Here is a 26,450-nt window from a genome sequence, read left to right on the forward strand (position 1 = left end):
CACATTGAAGATAAACACAGAAATTGCGTCCCTATGAAAATCTATGGATTCTATGACGTCTCCATCTAAATCGAGGAACGTTTCTATGGAAACGACAAGATCTTCTTTTGGGATACGGCTATCTCCTTTCCGATGCACTATTCCTTATATTACTGCATGCCCTGCGCCCTCACATTGAGGAATAAACACAGAAATTGCGTCCCTTTGAAAATCTATGGATTCTATGACGTCTCCTTCTAAATCGAGGAACGTTTCTATGGAAACGACAGGATTATGTTTTGGGAAACGCCTATCTCCTTTCGGATTCACTATTCCGTGATTACTGCATTACTCGCGCCCTCACATTGACGAATAAACACAGAAATTGCGTCCCTATGAAAAACTATGGATTCTATGACGTCTCCTTCTAAATCGGGGAACGAACGACAGGATTTTCTTTTGGGATAGGGCTATCTGCTTTCCGATGCACTATTCCTTCTTTACTGCATCCCACGCACCCTCACAATGACGAATGAACACAGAAATTTCGTCCCTGTGAAAAACTATGGATTCTATGACGTCTCCTTCTAAATCGAGGTACGTTTCTATGGAAACGACAGGATTTTCATTTGGGATACGACTATCTAATTTCCGATGCACAATTCCTTCTTTACTGCATTCCTCGCGCCCTCACATTGACGAATAATCACAGAAATAGCGTCCCTATGAAAAACTATGGATTCTATGACGTCTCCTTCTAAATCGAGGATCGTTTCTATGGAAACGACAGGATTTTTTTTTGGGATACGACTATCCCCTTTCCGATGCACTATTCCTTCTTTACTGCATTCCTCGCGCCCTCACATTGACGAATAAACACAGAAATTGCGTCCCTATGAAAAACTATGAATTCTATGACTTCTCCTTCTAAATCGAGGAACGTTTCTATGGAAACGACGGGATTTTCTTTTGGGATAGGGCTATCTCCTTTCCGATGCACTATTCCTTCTTTACTGCATTTCTCGCGCCCTTACATTGACGAATAAACACAGAAATTGCGTCACTACGAAAAACTATGGATTCTATGACGTCTCCTTCTAAATCGAGGAACGTTTCTATGGAAACGAAAGCTTTGTATTTTGGGATACGGCTATCTCCTTTCGGTTGCACTATTCCTTCTTTACTGCATTCCTCGCGCCCTAACATTGACGAATAAACACGGAAATTGCATCCTCATGAAAAACTATGGATTCTATGATGTCTCATTCTAAATCGAGGAATTTTTCTATGGAATCGACAGGATTTTCTCTTAGGATACGACTATCTCCTTTCCGATGCACTATTCCTTCTTTACTGCATTCCTCGCGCCCTCACATTGACGACCAAACACAGAAATTGCATCCCTATGAAAAGCTATGGATTCTATGACGTCTCCTACTAAATCGAGGAACGTTTCTATGGAAACGACAGGATTTTCTTTTGGGATAGGGCTATCTCCTTTCCGATGCACTATTCCTTCTTTACTGCATTCCTCGCGCCCTCACTTTGACGATTAAACACAGAAATTGCGTCACTATGAAAAACTATGGATTCTATGACGTCTCCTTCTAAATCGAGGTACGTTTCTATGGAAACGACAGGATTTTCATTTGGGATACGACTATCTAATATCCGATGCACTATTCCTTCTTTACTGCATTCCTTGCGCCCTCACATTGACGAACAAACACAGAAATTGCGTCCCTATGAAAAACTATGGATTCCATGATGTCTCCTTCTAAATAGAGGAACGTTTCTATGGAAACGACAGGATTTTCATTTGGGATACGACTATCTAATTTCCGATGCGCTATTTCTTCTTTACTGCATCCCACGCACCCTCACATTGACGAATAAACACAGAAATTGCGTCCCTGTGAAAAATAATGGATTCTATGACGTCTCCTTCTAAATCGAGGAACGTTTCTATGGAAACGACAGGATTATCTTTTGGGATACCCCTATCTCCTTTCCGATTCACTATTCCGTGTTTACTGCATTACTCACGCCCTCAAATTGACGAATAAACACAGAAATTGCGTCCATATGAAAAACTGTGGATTATATGGCGTCTCCTCCTAAATCGAGGAACATTTCTATGGAAAAGACAGGATTTTCTTTTGGGATACGACTATCACCTTTCCGATGCACTATTCCTTCTTTACTGCATGCCCTGCGCCCTCACATTGAAGAATAAACACAGAAATTGCGTCCCTATGAAAATCTATGGATTCTATGACGTCTCCTTCTAAATCGAGGAACGTTTCTATGGAAACGACAAGATCTTCTTTTGGGATACGGCTATCTCTTTTCCGATGCACTATTCCTTCTTTACAGCATTCGTCGCGCCCTCACACTGAAGAATAAACACAGGAATTTCGTCCCCATGAAAAACTAAGGATTCTATGACGTCTCCTTCTAAATCGAGGAACGTTTCTATGGAAACGACAGGATTATCCTTTGGCATACCCCTATCTCCTTTCCGATGAACTATTCCTTCTTTAATGCATGCCTGCGCCTTAACATTGAAGAATAAACACAGAAATTGCGTCCCTATGAAAATCTATGGATTCTATGACGTCTCCATCTAAATCGAGGAACGTTTCTATGGAAACGACAAGATCTTCTTTTGGGATACGGCTATCTCCTTTCCGATGCACTATTCCTTATATTACTGCATGCCCTGCGCCCTCACATTGAGGAATAAACACAGAAATTGCGTCCCTTTGAAAATCTATGGATTCTATGACGTCTCCTTCTAAATCGAGGAACGTTTCTATGGAAACGACAGGATTATGTTTTGGGAAACGCCTATCTCCTTTCGGATTCACTATTCCGTGATTACTGCATTACTCGCGCCCTCACATTGACGAATAAACACAGAAATTGCGTCCCTATGAAAAACTATGGATTCTATGACGTCTCCTTCTAAATCGGGGAACGAACGACAGGATTTTCTTTTGGGATAGGGCTATCTGCTTTCCGATGCACTATTCCTTCTTTACTGCATCCCACGCACCCTCACAATGACGAATGAACACAGAAATTTCGTCCCTGTGAAAAACTATGGATTCTATGACGTCTCCTTCTAAATCGAGGATCGTTTCTATGGAAACGACAGGATTTTTTTTTGGGATACGACTATCCCCTTTCCGATGCACTATTCCTTCTTTACTGCATTCCTCGCGCCCTCACATTGACGAATAAACACAGAAATTGCGTCCCTATGAAAAACTATGAATTCTATGACTTCTCCTTCTAAATCGAGGAACGTTTCTATGGAAACGACAGGATTTTCTTTTGGGATAGGGCTATCTCCTTTCCGATGCACTATTCCTTCTTTACTGCATTTCTCGCGCCCTTACATTGACGAATAAACACAGAAATTGCGTCACTACGAAAAACTATGGATTCTATGACGTCTCCTTCTAAATCGAGGATCGTTTCTATGGAAACGACAATATTGTATTTTGGGATACGGCTATCTCGTTTCCGATGCACTATTCCTTCTTTACTGCATTCCTCGAACCCTCACATTCACGAATAAACACAGAAATTGCGTCCCTATGAAGACTATGGACTGTATGATGTCTCCTTTTAATGGAGGAACGTTTCTACGGAAACGAAAGGATTTTCTTTTGGGATACGACTATCCCCTTTCCGATGCACTATTCCTTCTTTACTGCATTCCTCGCGCATTCACATTGACGAATAAACACAGAAATTGCGTCACTATGAAAAACTATGGATTCTATGACGTCTCCTTCTAAATCGAGGAACGTTTCTGTGGAAACGACAGGATTGTTTTGGGAAACGCCTATCTCCTTTCCGATTCACTATTCCGTGTTTACTGCATTACTCGCGCCCTCACATTGAAGAATAAACACAGAAATTGCGTCGCTATGAAAAACTATGAATTCTATGACGTCTCCTTCTAAATCGAGGAACGTTTCTATGGAAACGACAGGATTTTCTTTTGGGATAGGGCTATCTCCTTTCCGATGCACTATTCCTTCTTTACTGCATTTCTCGCGCCCTCACATTGACGAATAAACACAGAAATTGCGTCACTACGAAAAACTATGGATTCTATGACGTCTCCTTCTAAGTCGAGGATCGTTTCTATGGAGACGACAGCATTGTGTTTTGGGATACGGCTATCTCCTTTCCGATGCACTATTCCTTCTTTACTGCATTCCTCACGCCCTAACATTGACGAATAAACACGGAAAATGCGTCCTTATGAAAAACTATGGATTCTATGACGTCTCCTTCTAAATCGAGGAACGTTGCTATGGAAACGACAGGATTGTATTTTGGGATACGGCTATCTCCTTTCAGATGCACTATTCCTTCTTTACTGCATTCCTCGCGCCCTAATATTGACGAATAAACACGGAAATTGCATCCTTATGAAAAACTATGGATTCTATGATGTCTCCTTCTAAATCGAGGAACGTTTCTATGGAAACGACAGGATTTTCTTTTGGGATCGGGCTCTCTCCTTTCCGATGCACTATTCCTTCTTCACTGCCTTCCTCGTTCCCTCACGTTGACGAATAAACACAGAAATTGCGTCACTATGAAAAACTATGGATTCTATGACGTCTATTTCTAAATCGAGGTACGTTTCTATGGAAACGACAGGATTTTCATTTGGGATACGACTATCTAATTTCCGATGCACTATTCCTTCTTTACTGCATTCCTTGCGCCCTCTCATTGACGAACAAACACAGAAATTGCGTCCCTATGAATAACTATGGATTCCATGATGTCTCCTTCTAAATCGAGGAACGTTTCTATGGAAACGACAGGATTTTTTTTTGGGATACGACTATCTCCTTTCCGATGCACTATTCCTTCTTTACTGCATTCCTCGCGCCCTCACATTGACGAATTAACACAGAAATTGCGGCCCTATGAAAAACTATGGATTCCATGACGTCTCCTTCTAAATCGAGGAGCATTTCTATGGAAACGACAAGATCTTCTTTTGGGATACGGCTATCTCCTTTCCGATGCACTATTCCATCTTTACTGCATGCCTTGCGCCCTCACATTGAAGAATAAACACAGAAATTGCGTCCCTATGAAAAACTATGGATTCTATGACGTCTCCTTCTAAATCGAGGAACGTTTCTATGGAAACGACAGGATTTTCTTTTGGGATCGGGCTATCTCCTTTCCGATGCACTATTCCTTATTTACTGCATTTCTCGCGCCCTCACATTGACGAATAAACACAGAAATTGCGTCACTATGAAAAACTGTGGATTCTATGACGTCTCCTTCTAAATCGAGGTACGTTTCTATGGAAACGACAGGATTTTCATTTCGAATACGACTATCTAATTTCCGATGCACTATTTCTTCCTTACTGCATTCCTTGCGTCCTCACATTGACGAACAAACACAGAAATTGCGTCCCTATGAAAAACTATGGATTCCATGATGTCTCCTTCTAAATCGAGGAACGTTTCTATGGAAACGACAGGATTTCTTTTGGGATACGACTATCTCCTTTCCGATGCACTATTCCTTCTTTACTGCATTCCTCGCGCCCCCACATTGTCGAATAAACACAGAAATTGCGTCCCTATGAAAAACTATGGATTCTATGACGTCTCCTTCTAAATCGAGGAACGTTTCTATGGAAACGACAGCATTGTATTTTGGGATACGGCTATCTCCTTTCTGATGCACTATTCCTTCTTTACTGCATCCCACGCACCCTCACATTGACGAATAAACACAGAAATTGCGTCCCTGTGAAAAACAATGGTTTCTATGACGTCTCCTTCTAAATCGAGGAACGTTTCTATGGAAACGACAGGATTGTATTTTGGGATACGGCTATCTCCTTTCAGATGCACTATTCCTTCTTTACTGCATTCCTCGCGCCCTAATATTGACGAATAAACACGGAAATTGCATCCTTATGAAAAACTATGGATTCTATGATGACTCCTTCTAAATCGAGGAATTTGTCTATGGAAACGACAGGATTTTCTCTTAGGATACGACTATCTCCTTTCCGATGCACTATTCCTTCTTTACTGCATATCTTGCGCCCTCACATTGACGAACAAACACAGAAATTGCGTCCCTATGAATAACTATGGATTCTATGACGTCTCCTTCTAAATCGAGGAACGTTTCTATGGAAACGACAGGATTATGATTTGGGAAACGCCTATTCCTTTCCGATTCACTATTCCGTGTTTACTGCATTCCTCGCGCCCTAATATTGATGAATAAACACGGAAATTGCATCCTTATGAAAAACTATGTATTCTATGATGTCTCCTTCTAAATCGAGGAACGTTTCAATGGAAACGACAGGATTTTCTTATAGGATATGACTATCTCCTTTCCAATGCACTATTCCTTCTTTACTGCATTCCTCGCACACTCACATTGACGAATAAACACAGACATTGCGTACCTAAGAAATTCTATTGATTCTATGACGTCTCCTTCTAAATCGAGGAACGTTTCCATGGAAACGACAGGATTTTCTTTTGGGATACGACTATCTCCTTTCCGATGCACTATTCCTTCTTTACTGCATGCCCTGCGCCCTCACATTGAAGAATAAACACAGAAATTGCGTCCCTATGAAAATCTTTAGATTCTATGACGTCTCCTTCTAAATCGAGGAACATTTCTATGGAAACGACAAGATCTTCTTTTGGGATACGGCTATCTCCTTTCCGATGCACTATTCCTTCTTTACTGCATGCCTTGCGCCCTCACATTGAAGAATAAACACAGAAATTGCGTCCCTATGAAAATCTATGGATTCTATGACGTCTCCTTCTAAATCGAGGAACGTTTCTACGGAAACGACAGGATTATGTTTTGGGAAACGCCTATCTCCTTTCCGATTCACTATTCCGTGTTTACTGCATTACTCGCGCCCTCACATTGACGAATAAACACAGAAATTGCGTCCCTATGAAAAACTATGGATTCTATGACGTCTCCTTCTAAATCGAGGAACGTTTCTATGGAGACGACAGGATTTTCTTTTGGGATAGGGCTATCTCCTTTCCGATGCACTATTCCTTCTCTACTGCATTCCTCGCGCCCTCACATTGACGAAAAAACACAGAAATTGCGTCCCTATGAAAACTATGGATTCTATGACGTCTCCTTCTAAATCGAGGAACGTTTCTATCGAAACGACAGGATTTTCTTTTGGGATAGGGCTATCTCCTTTCCGATGCACTATTCCTTCTTTACTGCATTCCTCACGCCCTAACATTGACGAATAAACACGGAAAATGCGTCCTTATAAAGAAGTATGGATTCTATGACGTCTCATTCTTAATCGAGGTACGTTTGTATGGAAACGACAGGATTGTCATTTGGGATACGACTATCTAATTTCCGATGCACTATTCCTTCTTTACTGCTTTCCTTGCGCCCTCACATTGACGATCAAACACAGAAATTGCGTCCCTATGAATAACTATGGATTCCATGATGTCTCCTTCTAAATCGAGGAACGTTTCTATGGAAACGGCAGGATTTTTTTTTGGGATACGACTATCTCCTTTCAGATGCACTACTCCTTCTTTACTGCATTCCTCGCGCCCTCACATTGACGAATAAACACAGAAATGGCGTCCCTATGAAAAACTATGAATTCTATGACGTCTCCTTCTAAATCGAGGAACGTTTCTATGGAAACGACAGGATTTTCTTTTGGGATAGGGCTATCTCCTTTCCGATGCACTATTCCTTCTTTACTGCATTTCTCGCGCCCTCACATTGACGATTAAACACAGAAATTGCGTCACTACGAAAAACTATGGATTCTATGACGTCTCCTTCTAAATCGAGGATCGTTTCTATGGAAACGACAGCATTGTATTTTGGGATACGGCTATCTCCTTTCCGATGCACTATTCCTTCTTTACTGCATTCCTCACGCCCTAACATTGACGAATAAACACGGAAAATGCGTCCTTATGAAGAACTATGGATTCTATGACGTCTCCTTCTAAATCGAGGAACGTTTCTATGGAAACGACAGGATTGTATTTTGGGATACGGCTATCTCCTTTCAGGTGCACTATTCCTTCTTTACTGCATTCCTCGCGCCCTAATATTGACGAATAAACACGGAAATTGCATCCTTATGAAAAACTATGGATTCTATGATGTCTCCTTCTAAATCGAGGAACGTTTCTATGGAAACGACAGGATTTTCATTTGGGATACGACTATCTAATTTCCGATGCACTATTCCTTCTTTACTGCATTCCTTGCGCCCTCTCATTGACGAACAAACACAGAAATTGCGTCCCTATGAATAACTATGGATTCCATGATGTCTCCTTCTAAATCGAGGAACGTTTCTATGGAAACGACAGGTTTTTTTTTTTGGGATACGACTATCTCCTTTCCGATGCACTATTCCTTCTTTACTGCATTCCTCGCGCCCTCACATTGACGAATAAACACAGAAATTGCGTCCCTATGAAAAACTATGAATTCCATGACGTCTCCTTCTGAATCGAGGAACGTTTCTATGGAAACGAAAGGATTTTCTTTTGGGATAGGGCTATCTCCTTTCCGATGCACTATTCCTTCTCTACTGCATTCCTCGCGAACTCACATTGGCGAATAAACACAGAAATTGCGTCCCTATGAAAAACTATGGATTCTATGACGTCTCCTTCTAAATCGAGGAACGTTTCTATGGAAACGACAGGATTTTCTTTTGGGATAGGGCTATCTCCTCTCCGATGCACTATTCCTTCTTTACTGCATTTCTCGCGCCCTCACATTGACGAATAAACACAGAAATTGCGTCACTATGAAAAACTGTGGATTCTATGACGTCTCCTTCTAAATCGAGGTACGTTTCTATGGAAACGACAGGATTTTCATTTCGAATACGACTATCTAATTTCCGATGCACTATTCCTTCCTTACTGCATTCCTTGCGTCCTCACATTGACGAACAAACACAGAAATTGCGTCCCTATGAAAAACTATGGATTCCATGATGTCTCCTTCTAAATCGAGGAACGTTTCTATGGAAACGACAGGATTTTTTTTTGGGATACGACTATCTCCTTTCCGATGCACTATTCCTTCTTTACTGCATTCCTCGCGCCCTCACATTGACGAATAAACACAGAAATTGCGTCCCTATGAAAAACTATGGATTCTATGACGTCTCCTTCTAAATCGAGGTAAGTTTCTATGGAAACGACAGCATTGTATTTTGGGATACGGTTATCTCCTTTCTGATGAACTATTCCTTCTTTGCTGCATCCCACGCACCCTTACATTGACGAATAAACACAGAAATTGCGTCCCTGTGAAAAACAATGGTTTCTATGACGTCTCCTTCTAAATCGAGGAACGTTTCTATGGAAACGACAGGATTATCTTTTGGGATACCCCTATCTCCTTTCCGAATCACTATTCCGTGTTTACTGCATTACTCGCGCCCTCACATTGACGAATAAACACAGAAATTGCGTCCCTATGAAAAACTATGGATTCTATGCCGTCTGCTTTTAAATGGAAGAACGTTTCTACAGATACCACAGGATTTTCTTTTCTGATACTGCTATCTCCTTTCCGATGCACTATTCCTTATTTACTGCATTCCTCGCGCCAACACATTGACGAATAAACACAGAAAATGCGTCCCTATGAAATTCTATGGATTCTATGACGTCTCCTTCTAAATCGAGGATCGTTTGTACATAAACGACAGGATTTTATTTTGGGATACGACTATCTAATTTCCGATGCACTATTCCATCTTTACTGCATTCCTTGCGCCCCCACATTGACGATCAAACACAGAAATTGCGTCCCTATGAATAACTATGGATTCCATGATGTCTCCTTCTAAATCGAGGAACGTTTCTATGGAAACGGCAGGATATTTTTTTTGGGATACGACTATCTCCTTTCCGATGCACTATTCCTTCTTTACTGCATTCCTCGCGCCCTCACATTGACGAATAAACACAGAAATTGCGTCCCTATGAAAAACTATGAATTCCATGACGTCTCCATCTGAATCGAGGAACGTTTCTATGGAAACGAAAGGATTTTCTTTTGGGATAGGGCTATCTCCTTTCCGATGCACTATTCCTTCTCTACTGCATTCCTCGCGAACTCACATTGGCGAATAAACACAGAAATTGCGTCCCTATGAAAAACTATGGATTCTATGACGTCTCCTTCTAAATCGAGGAACGTTTCTATGGAAACGACAGGATTTTCTTTTGGGATAGGGCTATCTCCTCTCCGATGCACTATTCCTTCTTTACTGCATTTCTCGCGCCCTCACATTGACGAATAAACACAGAAATTGCGTCACTATGAAAAACTGTGGATCCTATGACGTCTCCTTCTAAATCGAGGTACGTTTCTATGGAAACGACAGGATTTTCATTTCGAATACGACTATCTAATTTCCGATGCACTATTCCTTCCTTACTGCATTCCTTGCGTCCTCACATTGACGAACAAACACAGAAATTGCGTCCCTATGAAAAACTATGGATTCCATGATGTCTCCTTCTAAATCGAGGAACGTTTCTATGGAAACGACAGGATTTTTTTTTGGGATACGACTATCTCCTTTCCGATGCACTATTCCTTCTTTACTGCATTCCTCGCGCCCTCACATTGACGAATAAACACAGAAATTGCGTCCCTGTGAAAAACAATGGTTTCTATGACGTCTCCTTCTAAATCGAGGAACGTTTCTATGGAAACGACAGGATTATCTTTTGGGATACCCCTATCTCCTTTCCGAATCACTATTCCGTGTTTACTGCATTACTCGCGCCCTCACATTGACGAATAAACACAGAAATTGCGTCCCTATGAAAAACTATGGATTCTATGCCGTCTGCTTTTAAATGGAAGAACGTTTATACAGATACCACAGGATTTTCTTTTGGGATACTGCTATCTCCTTTCCGATGCACTATTCCTTATTTACTGCATTCCTCGCGCCAACACATTGACGAATAAACACAGAAAATGCGTCCCTATGAAATTCTATGGATTCTATGACGTCTCCTTCAAAATCGAGGATCGTTTGTACATAAACGACAGGATTTTATTTTGGGATACGACTATCTAATTTCCGATGCACTATTCCATCTTTACTGCATTCCTTGCGCCCCCACATTGACGATCAAACACAGAAATTGCGTCCCTATGAATAACTATGGATTCCATGATGTCTCCTTCTAAATCGAGGAACGTTTCTATGGAAACGGCAGGATATTTTTTTTGGGATACGACTATTTCCTTTCCGATGCACTATTCCTTCTTTACTGCATTCCTCGCGCCCTCACATTGAGGAATAAACACAGAAATTGCGTCCCTATGAAAAACTATGAATTCTATGACGTCTCCTTCTAAATCGAGGAACGTTTCTACGGAAACGACAGGATTTTCTTTTGGGATAGGGCTATCTCCTTTCCGATGCACTATTCCTTCTTTACTGCATTTCTCGCGCCTTCACATTGACGAATAAACACAGAAATTGCGTCACTACGAAAAACTGTGGATTCTATGACGTCTCCTTCTAAATCGAGGATCGTTTCTATGGAAACGACAGCATTGTATTTTGGGATACGGCTATCTCCTTTCCGATACACTATTCTTTCTTTACTGCATTCCTCACGCCCTAACATTGACGAATAAACACGGAAAATGCGTCCTTATGAAAAATTATGGATTCTATGGCGTCTCCTTCTAAATCGAGGAACGTTTCTATGGAAACGACAGAATTGTATTTTGGGATACGGCTATCTCCTTTCCGATGCACTATTCCTTCTTCACTGCATTCCTTGCGCCCTCTCATTGACGAACAAACACAGAAATTGCGTCCCTATGAATAACTATGGATTCCATGATGTCTCCTTCTAAATCGAGGAACGTTTCTATGGAAACGACAGGATTTTTTTTTGGGATACGACTATCTCCTTTCCGATGCACTATTCCTTCTTTACTGCATTCCTCGCGCCCTCACATTGACGAATAAACACAGAAATTGCGTCCCTATGAAAAACTATGAATTCCATGACGTCTCCTTCTGAATCGAGGAACGTTTCTATGGAAACGACAGGATTTTCTTTTGGGATAGGGCTATCTCCTTTCCGATGCTCTATTCCTTCTTTACTGCATTTCTCGCGCCCTCACATTGAAGAATAAACACAGAAATTGCGTCACTACGGAAAACTATGGATTCTGTGACGTCTCCTTCGAAATCGAGGATCGTTTCTATGGAAACGACAGCATTGTATTTTGGGATACGGCTATCTCCTTTCCGATGCACTATTCCTTCTTTACTGCATTCCTCGCACACTCACATTGACGAATAAACACAGACATTGTGTCCCTAAGAAATTCTATTGATTCTATGACGTCTCCTTCTAAATCGAGGAACGTTTCTACGAATTCGACAAGATTTTATTTTGGGATACGGCTATCTCCTTTCCGATGCACTATTCCTTCTTTACTGCATGCCTTGCGCCCTCACATTGAAGAATAAACACAGAAATTGCGTCCCTATGAAAATCTATGGATTCTATGAAGTCTCCTTCTAAATCGAGGAACGTTTCTACGGAAACGACAGGATTATGTTTTGGGAAACGCCTATCTCCTTTCCGATTCACTATTCCGTGTTTACTGCATTCCTCGCGCCCTCACATTGACGAATAAACACAGAAATTGCGTCCCTATGAAAAACTATGGATTCTACGACGTCTCCTTCTAAATCGAGGAACGTTTCTATGGAAACGACAGGATTTTCTTTTGGGATAGGGCTATCTCCTTTCCGATGCACTATTCCTTCTTTACTGCATTTCTCGCGCCCTCACATTGACGAATAAACACAGAAATTGCGTCACTATGAAAAACTGTGGATTCTTTGACGTCTCCTTCTAAATCGAGGTACGTTTCTATGGAAGCGACAGGATTTTCATTTCGAATACGACTATCTAATTTCCGATGCACTATTCCTTCTTTACTGCATTCCTCGAACCCTCACATTCACGAATAAACACAGAAATTGCGTCCCTATGAAAAACTATGGACTCTATGATGTCTCCTTTTAATGGAGGAACGTTTCTACGGAAACGACAGGATTTTCTTTTGGGAAACGCCTATCTCCTCTCCGATTCACTATTCCGTGTTTACTGCATTACTCGCGCCCTCACATTGACGAATAAACACAGAAATTGCGTCCCTATGAAAAACTATGGATTCTATGACGTCTCCTTCTAAATCGAGGAACGTTTCTATGGAAACGAAAGGATTGTATTTTGGGATACGGCTATCTCCTTTCGTATGCACTATTCCTTCTTTACTGCATTCCTCGCGCCATAATATTGACGAATAAACACGGAAATTGCATCCTTATGAAAAACTATGGATTCTATGATGTCTCCTTCTAAATCGAGGAATTTTTCTATGGAAACGATAGGATTTTCTCTTAGGATACGACTATCTCCTTTCCGATGCACTATTCCTTCTTTACTGCATTCCTCGCGCCCTCACATTGACGAATAATCACAGATATTGCATCCCTATGAAAAACTATGGATTCTATGACGTCTCCTTCTAAATCGAGGAACGTTTCTATGGAAACGACAGGATTTTCTTTTGGGATAGGGCTATCTCCTTTCCGATGCACTATTCCTTCTTTACTGCCTTCCTCGCGCCCTCACGTTGTCGAATAAACACAGAAATTGCGTCACTAGGAAAAACTATGGATTCTATGTCGTCTCCTTCTAAATCGAGGATCGTTTCTATGGAAACGACAGCATTGTATTTTGGGATACGGCTATCTCCTTTCCGATGCACTATTCCTTCTTTACTGCATTCCTCACGCCCTAACATTGACGAAAAAACACGGAAAATGCGTCCTTATGAAAAACTATGGATTCTATGACGTCTCCTTCTAAATCGAGGAACTTTTCTATGGAAACGACAGGATTTTCCTTTGGGATACGACTATCTAATTTCCGATGCACTATTCTTTCTTTACTGCATTCCTCGCGCATTCACATTGACGAACAATCACAGAAATGGCGTCCCTATGAAAAACTATGGATTCTATGACGTCTCCTTCTAAATCGAGGAACGTTCCTATGGAAACGACAGCATTGTATTTTGGGATACGGCTATCTCCTTTCTGATGCACTATTCCTACTTTACTGCATCCAACGCACCCTCACATTGACGAATAAACACAGAAATTGCGTCCCTGTGAAAAACAATGGATTCTATGACGTCTCCTTCTAAATCGAGGAACGGTTCTATGGAAACGACAGGATTATCCTTTAGGATACCCCTATCTCCTTTCCGATTCACTATTCCGTGTTTACTGCATTACTCGCTCCCTTACATTGACGAATAATCACAGAAATTGCGTCCATATGAAATACTGTGGATTATATGGCGTCTCCTCCTAAATCGAGGAACATTTCTATGGAAACGACAAGATCTTCTTTTGGGAAACGGCTATCTCCTTTCCAATGCACTATTCCTTCTTTACTGCATGCCCTGCGCCCTCACATTGAAGAATAAACACAGAAATTGCGTCCCTATGGAAATCTATGGATTCTATGGCGTCTCCTTCTAAATCGAGAAACGTTTCTATGGAAACGACAGGATTTTCTTTTGGGAAAGGGCTATCTCCTTTCCGATGCACACTATTCCTTCTTTACTGCATTTCTCGCGCCCTCACATTGACGAATAAACACAGATATTGCGTCACTATGAAAAATTATGGATTCTATGACGTCTCCTTCTAAATCGAGGTACGTTTCTATGGAAACGACAGGATTTTCATTTGGAATACGACTATCTAATTTCCGATGCACTATTCCTTCTTTACTGCATTCCTCGCGCCCTCACATTGACGAATAAACACAGAAATTGCGTCCCTATGAAAAACTATGGATTCTATGACGTCTCCTTCTAAATCGAGGAACGTTCCTATGGAAACGACAGGATTTTCTTTTGGGATAGGGCTATCTCCTTTCCTATGCACTATTCCTTCTTTACTGCATTCCTCGCGCCCGCACATTGACGAATAATCACAGAAATTGCGTCCCTATGAAAAACTATGGATTCTATGATGTCTCCTTCTAAGTCGAGGAACGTTTCTATGGAAACGACAGGATTTTCTTTTGGGATATGGCTATCTCCTTTCCGATGCACTATTCCTTATTTACTGCCTTCCTCGCGCCCTCACGTTGACGAATAAACACAGAAATTGCGTCACTACGAAAATCTATGGATTCTATGACGTCTCCTTCTAAATCGAGGATCGTTTCTATGGAAACGACAGCATTGTATTTTGGGATACGGCTATCTCCTTTCCGATGCATTATTCCTTCTTTACTGCATTCATCACGCCCTAACATTGACGAATAAACACGGAAAATGCGTCCTTATGAAAAACTATGGATTCTACGACGTCTCCTTCTAAATCAAGGAATTTTTCTATGGAAACGACAGGATTTTCTTATAGGATATGACTATCTCCTTTCCAATGCACTATTCCTTCATTACTGCATTCCTCGCACACTCACATTGACGAATAAACACAGAAATTGCGTCCCTATGAAATTCTATTGTTTCTATGACGTCTCCTTCTAAATCGAGGAACGTTTCTACGGAAACGACAAGATTTTATTTTGGGAAACGACTATCTGCATTCCGATGCACTATTCCTTCTTTACTGCATTCCTCACACCCTCACATTGACGAATAAACACAGAAATTGCGTCCCTATGAAAAACTATGGATTCTATGGCGTTTCCTTCTAAATCGAGGAATTTTTCTATGGAAACGACAGGATTTTCTTTTGGGATATGGCTATCTCCTTTCCGATGCACTATTCCTTATTTACTGCCTTCCTCGCGCCCTCACGTTGACGAATAAACACAGAAATTGCGTCACTACGAAAAACTATGGATTCTATGACGTCTCCTTCTAAATCGAGGATCGTTTCTATGGAAACGACAGCATTGTATTTTGGGATACGGCTATCTCCTTTCCGATGCATTATTCCTTCTTTACTGCATTCCTCACGCCCTAACATTGACGAATAAACACGGAAAATGCGTCCTTATGAAAAACTATGGATTCTACGACGTCTCCTTCTAAATCAAGGAATTTTTCTATGGAAACGACAGGATTTTCTTATAGGATATGACTATCTCCTTTCCAATGCACTATTCCTTCATTACTGCATTCCTCGCACACTCACATTGACGAATAAACACAGAAATTGCGTCCCTATGAAATTCTATTGTTTCTATGACGTCTCCTTCTAAATCGAGGAACGTTTCTACGGAAACGACAAGATTTTATTTTGGGATACGACTATCTGCATTCCGATGCACTATTCCTTCTTTACTGCATTCCTCACACCCTCACATTGACGAATAAACACAGAAATTGCGTCCCTATGAAAAACTATGGATTCTATGGCGTTTCCTTCTAAATCGAGGAACGTTTCTATGGAAACGACAGGATTTTCCTTTGGGATACGACTATCTAATTTCCGATGCACTATTCCTTCTTTACTGCATTCCTCGCGCCTTCACATTGACGAACAAACACAGAAATTGCGTCCCTATGAAAAACTATGGATTCCATGACGTCTCCTTCTAAATCGAGGACCGTTTCTATGGAAACGACAGGATTTTTTTTGGGATACGACTATCTCCTTTCCGATGCACTATTCCTTCTTTACTGCATCCAACGCACCCTCACATTGACGAATAAACACAGAAATTGCGTCCCTGTGAAAAACAATGGATTCTATGACGTCTCCTTCTAAATCGAGGAACGTTTCTATGGAAACGACAGGATTATCCTTTGGGATACCCCTATCTCCTTTCCGATTCACTATTCCGTGTTTACTGCATTACTCGCGCCCTCACATTGACGAATAAACACAGAAATTACGTCCATATGAAAAACTGTGGATTATATGGCGTCTCCTCCTAAATCGAGGAACATCTCTATGGAAACGACAGGATTTTCTTTTGGGATACGACTATCTCCTTTCCGATGCACTATTCCTTCTTTACTGCATGCCCTGCGCCCTCACATTGAAGAATAAACACAGAAATTGCGTCCCTATGAAAATCTATGGATTCTATGACGTCTCCTTCTAAATCGAGGAACGTTTCTATGGAAACGACAGGATTGTATTTTAGTCTGGCATCTCCTTTACCAACGATCAACATTATATGATCATTCCATTTTAAATCACTCCTAATGCGTACTCCCAGATAATTTATGGTATTAACTGCTTCCAGTTGCTGACCTGCTATTTTGTAGCTAAATGATTAAGGATCTATCTTTCTGTGTATTCGTCGCACATTACACTTGTCTACATTGAGATTCAATTGCCATTCCCTGCACCATGCGTCAATTCGCTGCAGATCCTCCTGCATTTCAGTACAATTTTCCATTGTTACAACCTCTCGATTCACCACAGCATCATCTGCAAAAAGCCTCAGTGAACTTCCGATGTCATCCACCAGGTCATTTATGTATAATGTTTACAGTCATAAAGGTTGTGACCTGCTGACACCAAAATGCAGGGAAGGAAATGAAGTGGTGCCATCATTCCACTGCATGTGCTGCTTCTGTTCAGTCATGTAGAATGTGTATTCCCATGCTGAGTTGCTTCAATGAAGAGTTCAGGTAAGAGAAATATAAATTTCAGTCAGTTCTTTAGTGTAACACTCTGTACCTCAAATAATATTTTACTTGTTCAACTCTTTCCTTCACAGTTCTTTTGGCTTAATCTATAAATGTGAACTTAATTGCACACACCAATCTCATACCACTTTACTCACTAAAGAACACTTATTAGCTCCTGCATACTTACTGTCTGCTATTATTTTACAATTCATGGAAGAATCTTTTCCAGCCCCACAACATAAACTAAACACATATATGCAACGCTGTTTTGCCTAGCATCATCACATGTAATTAGTGCTCAGAACTACACTCTTTGTTATCTACTAAGAACATTATTTACACTCTTCTTCCATCTCATGTCATCTTCCTTATTGCCTTCTACTGCTCTTTGACAGCTTTCCATCTTTACATTATTTCTGATTTTGTACCATCTTTAGTGAGCACTATTTACTGCATCCAAAGAAAGTAAGAAAGGAAAATTAGGGTTTCGTGCTATAAAGACTCCTATTATTACTAGGCTAATTACTATTTAGCTCTACAGGGCCTTTATACTGAAATGGTTCTCCACACCACCTAGTATTGACTTCTATGTGTGTGAGTAACTGTTTGTTCACTGTTATGGGTAAATACATACAGCGTACACAGGGCGGTGTGTGAAACTGATAGCGATTACACTCTTCCGCTGTTGTAGAAATCTGCTCCAGATGCTGCAGATACCGTGTTGAGCTGAAAGTGGTAACCAAAGTACGGAGAAATATTCTTCGGGGCTCTGTTGCACAGCAATCAGATTGCTTTCAGTTACTATTGTGGATTTGAATGATCCATGAAGTGACTTCTTTTCCGAAGAAAACATCGAACTATTTCACTAGAACTGAACGCTCCCGTCGGAACTGTTCTCAGCTGTGGGATATTAGTAGATCGCAATAGCAGTATATCGCTGGGTGTATAATAAGACGTACCTTCTTGAAATGAACAATATTTTTATTGTTCTATTAACTGATTTCCTTCCATATGCACTTATATTTTACAATATGAATCACAAACTCGCAATGGCGTCGATTTTTACATCACAAGAATGGCTCTCCTCTCCTCAAATTACTCTTAACAAGAACAAAACAAAAAAAACTATATCCTAAGAATAATTATGTGAGCGCTGACCGCCACAGAGTAATAAACAATATCTTTGTCTCTCTCTCGCACTGTCACAGCAAGATACGCTGCATGATACATCATATATGCCCCTCTTGTGGACGAACGTTTTTGGGCAAAAACAAACACGAGCGTTCACACAACACTATATCGATGATTGTTTATGACGCTGTATTAAAGTCCACTAGAGTATTAATGTCCACTGTATTTCTTATGATATTTGGTATTAGTGAATGACTATCTAAATGTAAATTATAGATTTGGTGCATATACTGCTGACAAAGGCTGTTCTGAATTCCTGATGCAGCATATATGCATAGCTTACATGCTGCTTTTATTCATTTGTCGAGGATGGCATGAGATGTGATCAGAAACCTTTTTCATCATCACTCAAAGCTTCTGTCACTCGCCTTGGGATGTCTCAAACGGATAATCTAGCCATTCGGCCAAGCCCCACAAAGGAAAACCAAGGAAAACCTCGGGGTAAATCTACCATCCTCGTATTTCTCATTTGCAAAGATAATTAATTGAATTACAATGGAAAATAAAAAAAATATTTACAATATGGATTTTTTTTTTTTTGTTGAATGAATTTAAACACTGTTCACAAAAGAAACACAACACTGTTAATCTTCTGTGTCTTGAGGTGAACCGTCGACGCGTTGATTTACGTCCATCTACGATTCCCTTCTATCAGTCATCTCCGGGTAACTGATTGAATTCTATTCCCATTTCACTGTCTCCTCGTGGGTATTATGGTTTTCCGCATATGGTTAACATGAAAATAAGTCAGTGTAAGTTCCGTGGAAAAGGTGTTTGATCTATGCTGAGCTGAAATAGAATCTAAGATTAAAGTTCTTTCTAATTCTCTGTCCTGAATTCGAAATATTCGGAAGTCGTAAGGTGTTCTTCATTTCTATCAACAACCCTAGAATGCACTATACACAAATCCAACTGGAGCTGCCGTGTCAACTTATGCTCGTCATTTTTCAGATGGACTTTAACACTTGTTGATGTGCTTGTAACTGAAAGGCATTCGCTCAGTTGGTAACTTCGCGAGCAACAATTGATACAACATAATTTACATACACAGGTATGTTACAACAATAGTACAATTCTAAAGACAATGTTCATCACAAAAGATTGAAACAAAGTGATATGCGTCCTTTTAAAACTGAGAACGGGTTACCCCTTCCGAACAGCATGACTTCAGCTCAGCGAGTAAAAAAAACAAATACAAACATACATTGAGATTGTTAAATTGACATAAGAAAAAAATATCTTGCCATAGACCAGATTCATTTGAGTTACTAACCCATGGTCATTATGCATTGTGAAACCTGATTGAAGTTACTATCAACTAAATAAAAATTAAAAAAATTTTAAAAGAAATCATTCATACTATAGCTAAATTCTCTGTATACTGAAAAGAAAACTTATCTTTACAGTGGAAATAAATACATAATGCCAGCATATCTCTCGTACATTATGCCTGAAAAGAAAAACTAACTACTAAATTGCAAAAAAAAGAAACTATCCTAAGTATGATTCATAGGTTTAATGAAAATTTTGTAATCAATATTATTTGATAAGAATAGTATTTTCAATCTTCAGAATCTTCAGTCATCATGAAATTGCTTTAACAAGTGATGAGGATACATTCCTTTCACCCTTCCATTCTTCACATCCTTCAAAACATAAGTTCCTGGATGGGGTATTTTGGTAATCACAAATGGTCCTTGATACAGTAATTGCCATTTTGTGTTCTTCCTCTGTATAAGTGAAGCCTTAGGATGAGTTTTTACTAAAACTTGGTCTTTCACTTTATATGTTTTTATTTTTCCAAGTCGATTGTCAAAATATATTTTCCTTTTTCTTGCCTTGTCCATTATATTAAGTAAGGATTGTCGTACTTTATTTTGTAGGTCTATTTTGTTAATAGCTACTTTAGGAATTGGTCGAATCCAGTCATTCTGTTCCTGTTTTCCAAACATCAGTTCGTATGGGGTGTATTCCGTCGTAGTATGTGGCATATTGTTTACAATTTCCTGAAAATCGTGAAGGTAATCGATCCATTTGGGTTGCTGGTTGTGGCAATATGTTCTCATGAACCGGTTTAATTCACGAAAAATTCGTTCCACGGGATTCGCCGAAGGGTGGTACACTGATGTTAGAATTTGTTTTATATCACAACTGGCTAATGTTTGCCTCCAACGAAATCCAGTGAACATTGACCCATTGTCAGAAAGAATAGCCTCTGGTTTGCCAACCTTGACTATATAATCCTTGACCAGCTTCTTGGCTATGGATGCAGCAGTAGCTGATTTTAATGGATAAAGTTTGACATACTTAGTAAATATATCAAGAAAAGCTACAATATATTTGCATCCTCCCTTTGATGATGGTAGAGGACCACAGACGTCGACCGAAATGATTGACAGCGGTTTAGTGGGTATAATAGGATGTAGGAAATCTTTCACACAAAAATTTCCTGGTTTGGCTAGCTGACAAATTTTACATTTCCTTAACTGTCTGTGCACTTTCCTGCGAATGTTTGGGAAGTAGCAATATGCTTGAATCTTCCGAGCACACTTTAATACTCCAAAATGTCCCCAAGTGATGTGCGTGTGCAAAATTAAGTCATTCTCATTCTTCTCGGGAATACGCACCTTCCAATTATCTGAATCAAGATGCCCTTTGAAGAATAAGACGTCGTTCTCAACTTTGTACAGTCTCTTCAGATCATCGTTTCCAGGCTTTGCTAAAGTTTCCTTTATTGAATGCCAACGAGGATCTTCATTCTGCAGTTTTTCCATGTTCTTACACATGTCAAGAAAATGTTTCCTATATATTCTATCAGTCATTATAAGAACATTAAATTCGGACGGATTGTCCGTGATGTTGATAGTTGACAAATCTCCATCTGGCATTCTAGACAGTGCATCAGCGATGAAATTATCCTGTCCGCTTACGTATTTAATTTCAAATTGAAACTCTTGGAGTGAGAGCGTCCATCTTGCTAATCTTGGATGTAATAATTTACATGTTTGCAAAAAACTTAACGCTTTGTGGTCACAGTATACTGTTGTCTTCGCTCCATAGAAGTAATAGTAAAATTTCTTAAATGACCAGACTACGGCCAATGCTTCCCTTTCGGTAGTCGTATATGTTCTTTCACAAGCAGTTAAGAGTCGGCTAGCAAAGACTATTGGACAGAAAGTTGATTTTCTGTCTATCATCCTTACTTGGAAGAGGCATGAACCTATTCCAATTTCCGAAACATCTGCCATTAAACCGAATTCTTGGCTCATATCTGGATGATATAATATTTGTGAATTGACTAAGGCATGTTTTATTGCTTCAAATGCATTCTGACATTGTTGCGTCCACACCCACGGACTATTTTTGCGCAACAAGCTGTACAACGGTTCTGCGTTAATAGAGTGGTCGTGAATGAAACGCCTGAAGAAAGAGACAACTCCGAGGAAGCCCTTTAACTGCTTTTTTGTTGTTGGAAGTGGAAAGTTTTTGATTGCCTTTAGTTTCTCGGAGTCCGGTAAGATGCCTTTTCCATTTATAAGATGACCCAAAAATTTGATTTTATCTCGAGCAAAGTGGGACTTTTGCAGATTTGCGGTTATGCCTGCTTCCTTGAAACGTTCTAACACTCTTCTCAATAAATCAACGTGCTCCTCCCATGTGGTCGTAGCTATGAGCATGTCGTCCACAAACAAAGTTAAATTGCTTCGAAGTGCAGGTCCCAATGCATAATCTAGAGCATTTATAAAAACTCCTGAGCTCACGTTTAACCCGAAAGGTAAAACCTTAAATTGATAGCTTCTACCTGCATGTACAAATGCGGTGTACTTTTTTGATGGTTCGTCTAGAGCCACCTGCCAAAATGAACTTCTCAAATCAATATTTGTTAAGTATTTCATCCCCTCGAACTTTTGAATTAGCTCATCGATATTTTCCGGATGAGTTCGCACGGGCACGATAATCTTATTTATCTGCCGTGCGTCTAGCACGAGACGAACTTTTCCTCCCTTTTTCGAGACAACATGAAGCGGACTACAGTATGGACTCGTCGAAGGTTCGATCAGATCCCATTCAAGCATCTGGTGGATTTCCGCATCAACTGCCTTTCGTTGGTGCCACGGTACTGGATAAGAAATACGGCAGAAAACTTGGTGTGGTATCACATCTAAATGACATGTGTATCCCTTGATTACACCAGGTCTTTCTTGAAAGACTTCATGATATTCCTGTAGAAGATCATATAATTGCTTTCTTTGGTGTTGTTGCAAATATTCAGGTTCTTGTACCTTTTCATATACCGTATCTTCAGGGTTTAAAACTGGTTGCAAGTAATTAATTTGGTAATACCGTACAGGTTTGCTATGTATCCACTTTATTTGCAGCTTTCGTCCCTGACAATACTTTCCATGGGTACTATATTCCCTGAGAAGATTCACTTGATGTTTCTGATCCATTATTGTAAAACTGGCACGGCCTAGAGAAAAATCGATATGCCAATTTCTCTCTCTATATTCATCCATACCCAGGATACAGTCCTCAACCAATTTTTCTATTACAAGGAACGTGCAATTTATAGCTACATTTCCTATATCTAACTGGAGTTGAGTCTGCACTTTAACCTGAGAAGACTTATGACCAGTAGGACCTACAATTCTACAACATTGAACAGGAAAAACCGGTGGATTTGCTTTCTGGAGTATTCTTTGAAATAACTTCTCAGAAACGACATTTACTGCTGCTCCTGTATCTAAAGTAACTTGCACAGTAATGCCTTCAATTGCCGCCTGAATTTTCGCAACAGGTTCAGTGATATGTTCCTCTTGACAAGGCATCATATCTTTCTGAAGTTCTTCTATTAATAATTTGCCATCATTGTACCGAAAGAAATTGACGCTTGAATTTTCGCCCCTGAAAACTTCCTCGACTGCACCGTTGGGGCTTCTGACAGTCGAGTTTAGTTTGACGATCGTCCATTATTAGTAGATCTCTGCTCCGTTACGTCGGTTATTATTGGTGGTTGATTTCTCCATTCATTTGCATTATCATTTGGTATCCAACCTGAAGTTTGTGGTTGGTTGTGATATTCTTGGGTTGGTTGCTGATATCGGCGTTTTTGCTGATAATTCCCTTCTTGATAGTATCCTTTCCTCTTCTTATTATTCTTCCTCCATTTCCGTTTATATGTTTGTTCACTTTGTTGGTCATGATTACACTGGTCGGGATTTTCGTTACCAAATTTCACGTTTTTCTGGAAATAATTCACCTGTGGGTTTGGTGAATTGTGTGCAAAAGGTTTGTTTCCATACTGTTTGTTGTTACTATTATATTTGTTAGGTTGGTAACTTGGCTGGTTATAGCGCACACGTGATTCTTCGAACAGAATGTCTATTGAATCCAATGTGGCTAGAAAATCTTCCACATGTTGTTCAGGCACATGCAGAAGTTTTTCCTTAACTTCAAGTGGAAGTATGCCCTTTAATATTCGAATGACATCCTGCGTCGGGATAGGTTCATTCCAGTATTTACTTTTATTTATATACTTCTCGAAATACTTTCTTAAAGATCCATTTTTGAAAGAAAAAGGTTGTGGGTCAAAAACTTCCTTACGTAGTCTTTCTTGTACTCCCTTATTCCAGTATTTGTGCAAGAAAGCGCGTTCAAATTGGTCATAATCTTGATACCAATCGGATGCTTCTGACGCCCACATCGATCCATCTCCATGTATGAATCCTGCAACGTACATAATTTTTTGTTGCTCAGTCCACATTTGCGGCAATATCCCTTTAAATTGCTTGATAAATACCACGGGATTGATCGACTTCCTTTCGGGAATAAATATCTGGAATTGACGATATTTAAGCATTTTTTCTTCATTCATGGTCACAGGTGTATTCTGGTGGCTACTTCGCGGCGAATGATAATCTCGATCATCTGTTTCTGGTTGATTACGTAAATATGCACCAATACATGGATATTGTTGCATGGATTCGGTTTCACTGGTTTCATCAGGAATAATGTCTGCCTTTGATAAACTGCAAGTAGTATGTGCCCCTCTAGTATTAACTAGACCTTGCTGGCATGCTTTTAATGTATTTTCTATCTTTACTTTCCAAGCAGGAAATTCATCTCCTATATTCTCCTTAATCTCTTTAACTTCTACCTTAAGTTGTTCTTGTGCAGCTTCGTTGTTAACTTGCACGTTAGAAACCGTTTCTTTCAAGGTTTTGTCAACATAATTTCGCACTGTCTCGGTTTGCTCTTTCGCCCAATCTTCAATGTCCTTAGAGAATGCGATCTTATGTTCATTGAAAAGTTTCTCTATGTGTTTCTCGCCTTCGAGACTGAGAGTGTCTATCCTCCGAGTAAGCTCAATGACAGCTTGCTCGTTATCGTGCTTAATTGTATTCACGTCTTGCGCAATAGTGTTCTGTACATGAATAACTTCCTGCACTTGATGATTTAGTGTATCTTGACGACATAAGATGTCTTTGTATTTGTTTGTTAATTCCTGATACTGTTGTTCTTGTGTAACTATGAGTTGTTCCTGACTGGTAATCAAGTGACTCTGCTTTGTTTCCAAACTCTGGAATTTTTCAGTAATCTTATCATTTATTTCTTTTAGTTTATTAGATTGCTCCTGAGCCAAATTAAATTGCGCACTCTCCAATACTTGGAATCTACGATTCATGTCGTTTGCAAAATTAGATTGCGGTGTTTCCAATGTCTTAATCCCTTGTGTTATGAAAGTCAAACTTGACATCAGCTGGGATAACAAATCGGTATTGTCAGCAATTGGCGATTGCACTGGGCTTAATGAGGATTGTACCGACACAATTTTCGGTACAGTCATTTCGTTTTCGCACGCGTCTGTGTCAGAGATAAAATTCATGTTGTTTGTTGGTTGCTGCATATTTCTCTGGACTTCTTTCGACATATGAATGTCGGAACTAGCAACCGTTTGTGTCGACGGCGTGAGCGCATTAATTATTGCTGGTTGCTCAGCCGTAATCGACATATCTCTAACTACGGCGGTATTAAATTCTGTGGCACTAGTTGACGATGCATTCACACTATTTAATTCATTTTGTGGCATTGTGATGCGTGCTTGCTTATTGCCTTTGAACATAGATCTAGTTACCACCATGTAAATGAGCAAATGACAGTTTCTCCTCTAAATAAGTCCTACAAAAGTGACTATTTAACTTTTACACACGCAAAAAAACGTTAATGTCCTAATGCTGTCAATGTACACTTTACAATGTGACACAAACACAGTACATGGATAACACATAAAATATTGTCTTACTATATCTACTGAAATACAGGAATTCTAGTAAAAGTAATATAGCAACACTATTTATACTTAGAAAATTAATAGCTGAAAGGTAACTAAATGCATAAATGCTCAAGAAAGCTAGTAATTCAAATGTTCTGGCCTTTTAGAAGTTTCTGCTCGGCTGCTGGGACGGCGTACTCGTTCTCTTCACAAGATACTCCTGCACGTTCAGTTA

Source organism: Schistocerca cancellata, chromosome 1 (genome assembly GCF_023864275.1).
Source record: "Schistocerca cancellata isolate TAMUIC-IGC-003103 chromosome 1, iqSchCanc2.1, whole genome shotgun sequence".
NCBI lineage: Eukaryota > Metazoa > Arthropoda > Insecta > Orthoptera > Acrididae > Schistocerca > Schistocerca cancellata.